This window comes from Peromyscus leucopus, chromosome 22 (genome assembly GCF_004664715.2).
Source record: "Peromyscus leucopus breed LL Stock chromosome 22, UCI_PerLeu_2.1, whole genome shotgun sequence".
NCBI lineage: Eukaryota > Metazoa > Chordata > Mammalia > Rodentia > Cricetidae > Peromyscus > Peromyscus leucopus.
In genome coordinates, this window is record NC_051081.1 from 16,877,594 (window position 1) to 16,887,795 (window position 10,202).

The window sequence follows — 10,202 nt, forward strand, 5'->3', positions numbered from 1 at the left end:
CTAAGGAAAACTATAATTATAATTATCTAGTCTTCAATTCCATCAAAGACGCAGAAGGATATATTATTACCTGAGTAAACAGGAAGTGCATGGTAAGCAACTTCCATAATTCTAGAAATGACAGAGACATCTGGCTGCCTGGACAGTCATCCAGAGTTCCTCTGTAATGTTGGGGCATCTATCTATGTCCTGTAGAATGTCTGGCAGTTTCTTCTGCACAGCAGAAACCTGAAGGACCATCTTGCCTATCAAAATTCAGTGGTCACCTTCCTATGGGTCCTGAATGTCAGTTTATACAGCATCCTGTCAAGCAGTCAAGGCACGGGCACTTTTTTGCCCAGTGTCTAACTTTTGCCACTAAGAAAGCAAACTCCATAATGAGTTTCTTCAATGCCCATCCATCAGAATCTTCCCAGAGTCCTAGGGAAGACATTAGGTCCAGCGTGGGGTTATCTGAGGGAAAGGAATCTATGTACACCATGCTCTTTCATCCGTTTACTTTGTTTCTCTAGGACAAAAGTCTATCTATACAGCTTCAGTTCCGTCCTGACACTCAGTTCCTCTCTGTTGCTACTCTTTTGTCCGTCACAGTCCCTGGTAATAACTAAGCTCTTATACTTTCAATCTCATCTTCGTTCCCTGTTCCTTCGTCCTCCATCTTTCTCCCTCTTCTCCTCTCCTGACCTGATTCAAATCCACCTACAGTCACGAAACTTTTCCTTGCAGAGTCTCCTTTTCAAAGCAACACATCCTTACATCCAAATTTTGAAGTCAAGGTATCTTTAAAATATACATATTGGTTTAACTCAACATCTTTTACGATCAAATGTTTTTCTGCAGTTAAAAATCCCAAAGACAACACAATCCAGATTCTCTGTGTAATATTCATCTTTATGTGGCTTATTTTTATATTAATTTTATTGTCTCTTTAATGACTTTATTTTTTAAAAACTATATATTTGTTTATATAACTGTATATATCACCTTTTTTGTCTCTTTCAAGCCTATGTATATTTTACACACATTGTAAACTATTACATCTGAATCTGTCTTTTTTTTTCTTTTCTTATTTTTTATTTTTTATTTTTTGGTTTTTCGAGACAGGGTAGTTTTGGTGCCTATCCTGGAGCTCACTCTGTAGACCAGGCTGGCCTCGAACTCACAGAGATCCGCCTGGCTCTGCCTCCTGAGTGCTGAGATTAAAGGCATGCACCATTGCCGCCTGCTGAATCTGTCTTATTGTGAATCTATTACTTTAAACTGCAGCATTTGTAAGACTGAAATGTCGCTATAGCTGCTGGCTCTGCCCACCTCAGCTTCCCAACATGGCTATCGTGGGTCTATGCTTTTATCCAAGTAGCATGTAGCCCAGAAACCTCTTTTTTTGTTTTGTACTAGCAAAGGCTAAATCCACCATGCAGCTTAATGTGCCACTTGCAGAGGCCTCATTCCCGCCATACTGCAGGTCGAGCGTGCATGCCAGGAACCCACAAGTAGCTCAAACCGGCAAGCTGCCGCTCATTTGAGGAGACAATTAGGAAGCTGTTTTTAGCTCTGTTTTAGAATCTTTTCTCAGGTTTTAGGTGGGAACTCTTGCCAATTCGTTGGGCGCCATTTGTAGCTAGAGTTTTCCTGTCTTGTCCACAGTTAGGACAAATCTTTGTCACCCACCAGTCCCACAGCCGCTCAGACCCAACCAAGTAAACACAGGGACTTATATTGCTTACAAACTGTATGGCAGTGGCAGGCTTCTTGCTAACTGTTCTTATAGGTTAAATTAATTATTTCCATAAATCTACACCTTGCCATGTGGCTTGTGGCTTACCGGCATCTTCACATGCTGCTTGTCATGGGGGGCGGCTGGCAGTGTCGCCTTCTGCCTTCCTGTTCTTCCTTTTCTCCTCTCTGTTAGTCCCGCCTATTCTTCCTGCCTAGCCACTGGCCAATCAGTATTTTATTTATTGACCAATCAGAGCAACACATTTGCCATACAGAACATCCCACAGCACCTGGTTATCCCAAAAAACTTTTTGTTCTGGGTCAAATGCTCTGGAATGCCATTTGGCCAGTCTGGGAAGGAAAGTCTGAGCTTCATTTGCACAAGAAACAACTCTATGCATCTACAGCCCACCTGTCTCCTAGGCTCTTTAGGAGTGTTACCTAGTAGATCAGCAGTAGGTCTGAAAAGCTTAACTGTTTGCCATATGGCCTAATAGTATGTGAGCACACAAGAATTTCACGGCAGAAGACAGCTGAGTATTAAAAGCTGAATATCATCAAATATTCCTTGATATTTGACATTCCTCTAGAAGAATTTCCTTGACCCTTCTAGGTAAAACTTTATTATATACAGCTGAATCTCTATAATATATTCTTGCAGCTTGCAACACCTATCATCCTCTTTGAAGTAACTGGTGCTGCCAGGAGCAGATGCATCTTACTGTCCAGAAAAATCTATGTTTTTAAAACATCTTAAATGCCATATTCTGTAGTTCTTTGAAGTGTTTAAAGATTATCTATCTAATTGAAACACATCTTTGTATACCTAAAAAACCTAACTAACAAGACTATAAGTTTGATTATCATAGATGACTATTAATCTGTATTTCATAATGATACATTACAATTTTAAATGAGTTGCATAAACATAATACCTTAAACAAGAGTAGAAATATACATACAGTATAACAAAATTAACCTTAAATTTGTATTAATAAACCAAAATCCATACCAATGTAAAGAATTTTAGGTTAACAGTTGTTTTTGGGATTAAAGTAGATTTAATAATCTACCTTTTTTCTCATTTCTGTATCCTGTCTTTCTTTCTTCTTTTGGAAAGAGATTGATTATGACCAATAACAATTTGTAACCAACCTCCTAAACAAAGACAAACATCCATAATCCTTTTGGGGGAGCAGGAAATGTAGGCATAGTCCTCTAGGCTACTTCCTGCTAATTGGGGGTGCTGTTAATCTTATGCGGATCTTGAGAAAATTCAAAATAATGATCAAGTCCTGGGAAGACCAGATATAACCTTTGTTGATAGATACCATCTGTCAAGGTCTCCCTTGATCAAATCTGATTCATCTTAACTTGGAACAAATTCATAGCCTCTTGCTTCCTATGGAAACAAAAGCAGAGCCTCCTTTCCAAAGCAACATATCCTTAGACCCAAATTTTGTAGTTAATATACCTTTAAAAAAATATATATATATACATATTGGTTTAATATCTCAGCAGCCTTTACAATCAAACGTCTCCCTCCAATTAAAAATCCCAAAGGCAATGTAATCCAGACTCTCTGTGTAATTTCCATCTTTACATAGCTTATTGTATTTTTTATATATTGTTTTATTTTTTAAAGACTTTTATTTTTTATGACTGTCTATATCCTTTATCTTCTCTCTCTCAAGCCTACATATCTTTTTACATGCAATGTAAACTGTTTAGAGTATTATTCCATCTGAATCTGTCTTATTGTGTATCTATAATCCTTTTCTGGCCAGGAGAGATTTTAAACTGTTAAGCTGTGTGGCTAGGACCAAACCCACAGCTTTGGCTGCTGCCTCCACCCCATTCAGCTTCGCAACATGATGGAGGTACATTTACCTCCAACTCTGGGAGCCATGCTCACAGCCAGCTGGGAGGCAGTGGGTCTGTGCCTCCATCAAGCAGCGTGTAGCCCAGAAACTTTTTTTTTTTGTACTAGCAAAGGTTATATCTGCTACACAGCATGCTTTATGGCTTGAAGATGCTTCTGTGTATTGTGGTGGGAATCTACCATGCTGTAGCTCAAGCCTGCATGCTGAGGCGTCTCTGTATCATGGCTCGCATGAGAGACACAATGAAGAAGCTGCTCTTGGCTCTATTTTAGAACCCCTTTTTAAAGCTTTCTCAGGTTTTAGGTGGAAATTATTGGCCCACGTTGGAACACCAGATGTAACCAGAAGTTTCTCTGTCCTGCCTGGCCCCATGGTCCTGTAGCCATTTATAAAATAATCATTCAGAGGCTTATATTAATTACAAGCTGTATGGCCCATGGCTTCAGCTTCTTGCTAGCTAGCCTTTACATCTTAAATTAACCCATCCCCATTAATCTATATGTTGTCATGTGGCCGTGGTATTACTGGTCTGCTGGCATCTTGTTGCTCCTTTGACAGCGGCTGACATCTCTCCCAATTCCATCCTTCCTCTATGTGTCTCTGTTTGGATTTCCCACCTAGCCGTAAGCTTTCTTGCCACAGGCCAAAACAGCTTTATTTATTCTCCAGTGGGAGCTACACATATTCACAGCATGCAGAAAGACATTCCTTCTTATCTTGTGTGTGTGTGTGCACGCATGCACACATGAGCGTGCACACACACATGCGTATGATGTATGTGTATATGGCACACACGTGTGCCCTGAGAATAAGTTTTAACACATACTCATTCACTCATTCTGTGTTCTGAATGGGCTTTCAAAGGAAAGTGAAAGGCTTTCAAGATGACTCAGTGGGAAGAGGCTTGTTGCCAAGCCTGACAGCTTGAGTCAGATCTCTAAGACCCACATGGTGGAAAGAGATCGACTCCCTCAAAGCTGTTCTCAATTCCACAGGCAGGCTGTGGCAAGTGCGCAACACATACACACATACACACAACACACTCACACAACACACACACACACAATGCATACTCAACACATACACACAACACGTACATACAACACACACACAACACATAACACACACAACACATACACAACATACACACACAACACAAACACAAGATACACACACAACACAACACACACAACACATACACAACACACACACAACACACACAACACACTCACATAACATACACAACACACACAATACACACACAACACACACACAACACATACACAACACACACATACAACACACACAACACACTCACACAACATACACAACACACACAATACACACACAACACACATACAACCCATACACACAACACACATCACATACACACAACACACACACATACACACACAACACACACACACTAAACAAATAAATGTAAAAAAATAAACAAAGATAAAAGTGCAGCTCCTAGCTTAAGGTGTATTTAAAAAACATCTCTTTGTTTGAAAGTCTCGTTATTGTAAAGCACATTGGCCTTGAACTTGCAATGATCCTTCTGTTTTAGCCTCCCCAAGTACTGGAATTGCAAGCATAAACCACACTGGCTCTGAAATCACCACATAGCCCAAGTTAACCCCGAGTCCACTATCCTGCTTCCACCCGCCAATGTTTATTGATGTGGCCTTCATCTTTCCCCCTTTTTTTACATAGGATATCTTGTAGCTCAGGCTAGCCTCAAACTCACTGTGTAGCAGAGGCCATCCTTGAACTCCTGATCATGTTGCCTTCACCTCAAAAATGCTGTGACTGCAGAAGCACATGTTTAGTGTATACTTTTGATGGGCCACTACTTAGCACACCTAGAAGAGACTCTCCGAGCCAATTCTCTGTTTCTTTAAAGATTAGTTTTTGATTATGTGCACTTAGGCATATCTTCATGAGGATTTGTGTGTATGAGTGCAGTGCCAGGAGGCTGGAGGCATCAGACCCTCTGCGACCCTCTGCGCCTGGAGTTTGAGGTGGTTGTGGGCCACTCAACAGGGGTGCTGAGAACGGTATGCGCTCCTAGCCACATCTTTCCAGCACCTCATGAATTCTGAAGCCCCCTGACACCCATTCTGTCAGCACGCAGGACACAGGACACGGAGTAGGTGCAGAGAGAGTAACGTTAGTGATTTAGAAACACAGTTTGTGGCTTCTCTATTGGAGACCTATGATTGATTATATCACTTGAGATTCGGTTTTGCAGAGAACTGTCTCTGCTTCTTTTTGAAAGAGGCTTTAGTGCAGGCACCTGGGTGCTCAAAGAACTGTGGAGGCCGGCAGGGGTGGGGGAGGTCGGCAGGGGTGGGGGAGGCTGTGCTTTGCAACAACACCACAGACTGAACTGTCTTGCTGAGAGAGTGCTGCCGAAGGAAGGTGGGGAACTGAGTCCCCAGGACGCTGCTGCAGAAAGCCATGCAACCAGGGCCTGTCTGTCAGCAGCCACAATGGTGAGTGTGTGCCCCCTGCCTCCTCTGCTTTCCGAACCGTGCATAAGGCATCAAATGGGGGCAACTGATTTCACATCTAGAATCAACTGCAAGGCAGTGTGAGAAAACAATTTTAAAAATAAGATTTAAAAGAGAAAGCTGGGCATGGTGGCACACCCCTTTAATCCCAGCACTTGGAAAGCAGAGGCAGGTGGATCTCTGTGAGTTCAAGGTCAGCCTGGTCTACAGAGAAAGATCCAGGACAGCCAGGGCTACATAGTGAGAGACAGTCTCAAAATCACAAAATAAATAAATATAAAAATACCCATAGTCAGTGTGTCCTGTCACAGAGACAAGCACAGGATGCAATGATAGCATGCAGTAACAGGCTGCTCAAAGCTGGGCCAGTGCTCTCTTCTGCTATTATTTTTCAATTTTACCCTGTTTAAAGGAACATAAAATTATATTGTCTTTTGAAAAAAACCTGATTTTAGGTTTATTTATTTTGTATTATGTCTATGAATGTTTTGTCTGTGCCTGGTGCTTGAGGAGGCCAGAATAGGGTATAAGACTCCATGGACCTGGAGTTACAGACAATTATGAGCAGCCATGCAGGTGCTGGGAATTGAACCCAGGTCCTCTGGGAGAGCAGCCAGTGTTCTTGACTACTGAGCCATCTCTCCACCCCAACATTCTTACCCATGTTAAACATACAGTGAGTTGGTAAATGTTACTCAGTCAACATCACCATCACCTTCTGAATGCTGTTCTTCTGGGAAAACCTTGTTCTTTGAGGTTGAACAAAGGCTTCCCAGTGTCCAGCTGCTGGCAGCCATCGGACTGTCTAAGGTTGCCTCTTAGGTACTTGGCATAAGTGCAGTCATGTGGTATTTGTTGCTTTACGATGGACTTCACTCAGCATAATGTTTTCAAAGTCCCTCTCTTTTGCAGTGTATTTCAAAATTTTCTTTTTTAAAGGAAGGATGTTGTAGAATATTATTTTAAGATGTGTTACTTTTGTTCATGTTACATTTGTTTAACGCTGTGAACCTGTGCTACTGTACCTGTCTAAAACACCTGATGGTCTAATAAAGAACTGAATGGCCAATAGCAAGGCAGGAGAAAGGATAGGTGGGACTGGCAGGCAGAGAGAATAAATAGAAGGAGAAATCTGGGAGAGAAGAAGTAGCCAGAGAAGGAGGAAGACCAGCCACCCAGCTACACAACCAGCAATGGAGTAAAAGTGAGATTTACAGAAGTAAGAGAACTGGAAAGCCCAGAAGCAAAAGACAGATGGGATAATCTAAGTTAAGGAAAGCTGGCAAGAAACAAGCCAAGCTAAGGCCAAGCATTCATAATTAAGAATAAGCCTCCATGTGTAATTTATTTGAAAGCAAGGTGGTGGACCCCCCAAAAGAGTAAAACAACCAACAACAGAAGTATATCATTCTTTCTTCTGGGCTGCAAGAATATATTATAGAAATTCAGCTGTGTATTAAAGCTATACTTTGACCAGCCAAGGGTCTGTCAAAAGGCAAGCCATTTATCATGAAATATTTGGTGTTATACAGTTTTTTTTTTTTTAATATTTCAGCTGTCTTTTGCTATGAAATTCTTGTGTGCCCAAATATTCCCAGACCATTTGGCAAACAGTTCAGCTCCTCAGACCTGCTGAACTTCTAGGTAACTAACTCTCCCACTGAGCCTATGTAGCATGAATCAATACCACCACAAGCCTAGGAAACAAGTAGGCTGTAAATGCATAACTTTGTTTCTTGTGCAAACGAAGTTCATACCATCCCTTGCCTTCAAGCCTAGTGGCTTTCCAGAGCAATTCACTGAAGACAATAGGGCTTTTTGCATAACCAGGTGCAGTAAAGACTGGAGTGGAATTGCAGAGACACAGAATGGCATGGCCAGAGAGAGGAGAGGAAGAGTGAAGGGTGAGGCAGGAACAGAGGACACAGAACCACATTGTAGATGTAACCAATCGTCTTGTTAAAATAAGAAACACAGAGCCAATGTAAAAGAGAAAGCCGAGAGGTCAGAGCTCAGAGATAAAATCTTACCTCCTGTAGTGCTCCTAGCTTCCCTGAGAGAGAGCTTCTTCCTGTTTGTCTGTCTTTAAATAGTCTTTCTGTTCTGCCTTCTCATTGGTTGTAAACCCAACCACATGACTGCCTCGTCACTGACTGTAAGTACCGTCCTCCAGGTCTTAAAGGCGTATGTCTCCAATACTGGCTGTATCCCTGAACACATAGTAATCTACCTAGCTCTTCTAACCACCACGCTCTTGCTATGGCTCTAATAGCTCTGACCCCACAGCAACTTTATTTATTAACATAAAATTAAAATCACATTTCAGTACAAATAAAATATCACCATACCGCATGGCCAGAGAGAAGAGAGGAAGACAGAGAGTTCAGTAGAGGGTAAAGCAGATCTCTTGTAGAGTTTATCAGGACCAGGGGTAAGGAGCCAGGAAGGATATAGACGGAGGACAAAGGGACGGAGGAGGAAGATCAGGTCAAAAGCATGCGCTTACTGAAACTATGAGGACTGGATAACTGGGCACAGAGAGGAGCTGAATGTGAGGACTGGGCTGAAACTGTGTAGATAGAATTGACCTAGAAGAATAAAGTGAATGGACTAAATAATTCAGTGTGCTTACATTCATTTGATATTCCTCAGATTAGTATCCTGTAGCATCTGTTCTGGACCCTGATAGAAATCTCCTCAAGGCAGGCACTTAGGGGGAATTCGTTAATTCTTTTGCATGTTTATATCACATTTTAAAAACCATTCATCTATCAATGGGTACTACAGTCTACACTCTTCCTACTGTGAATGGTACGTTCTTCCATTTCTTCTTCTCTTTGATAGTAGCCATCCTAATGTGTGTGAGATGATGTAGAGCTTTACAGCTTTGACTCAGTTCCCTAATGATTAGTGATGTTGAGCATCTTTCATGTAGTTATTGCTCACTATATATCTGAGAGAGAGAGAGAGAGAGAGAGAGAGAGAGAGAGAGAGAGAGAGAGAGAGAGAGAGAGAGAGAATATCTAGAATCTGACAGATATTTATGAGAAGCAGGGAACTTTGAAGGACTGTCCTACCTTGTCTTGGGAAAGTTTGGCAGTCACTTTCTTTTGCATCCTGTTGGCCCAGTTTGGACAGTACACTATCAACAACTGAAGCAGTTTCTTTGCACAAATGGATAGCCTTTGCCATAAAGAAAGCAAATACCATATGGAGGTTCTTCAGTTCCCATCGCCTTCTTTGATGTAAATTGGTGCTGCCAGGAGCAGTTGTGTCTCATAGTCAAGAAAAGCCTTATGTTATTAAAACATTTTATTATTTTTTAAAGATTTATTTATTTTTACTATGTATACAGTTTTCTGTCTGCAGGCCAGAAGAGGGCACCAGATCTCATTACAGATGGTTGTGAGCCACCATGTGGGTGCTGGGAATTTAACTAAGGACCTCTGGAAGAGCAGCCAGTGCTCTTAACCTCTGAGCCATCTCTCCAGCCCTATTAAAACATTTTAAATGCCATATTCTATAGGTCCTTAAAGTGCTTAAAGGCCATCTATCTACCTAAATATATCTGTTTATGACATTGAAAACATACCCAACATGACTATAGGTTTGACTATTATAGATAGCTATTAATCTATATTTCTTAATTATATATTACATTTTAAAATGAGCTACACAAACACAATACCTCAAAAAGAATAGAAATATACATACAGTGTAACAAAATTAACTTTAAATTTGTATCAATAAACTAAAATCCACACCAATTAAAATATTTTGAGGTTAATGGTTATTTTTTATTAAAGTAGATTCAATAATCTACCCTTTTTTCCTATCATTCCTATATCATATCCCTCTTTTTTCCTTTAGAAAGAGATCTTTGAATTTAACTCTCTTGTTTGGCCTTTTTTCCTGATGATGACCAATAACAACTTATAACCAATGCCCCTTAAATAATAATAAATATCCATAACCCATCTTTTGGGAATGTGGGCATTGTTCTTTAGACTACTTCCTATTGTCTATGGGCACTAGTATCTTTGGGGGAACCTTGAGAAATTCAGGATAATTGTTAGGTCTTGGC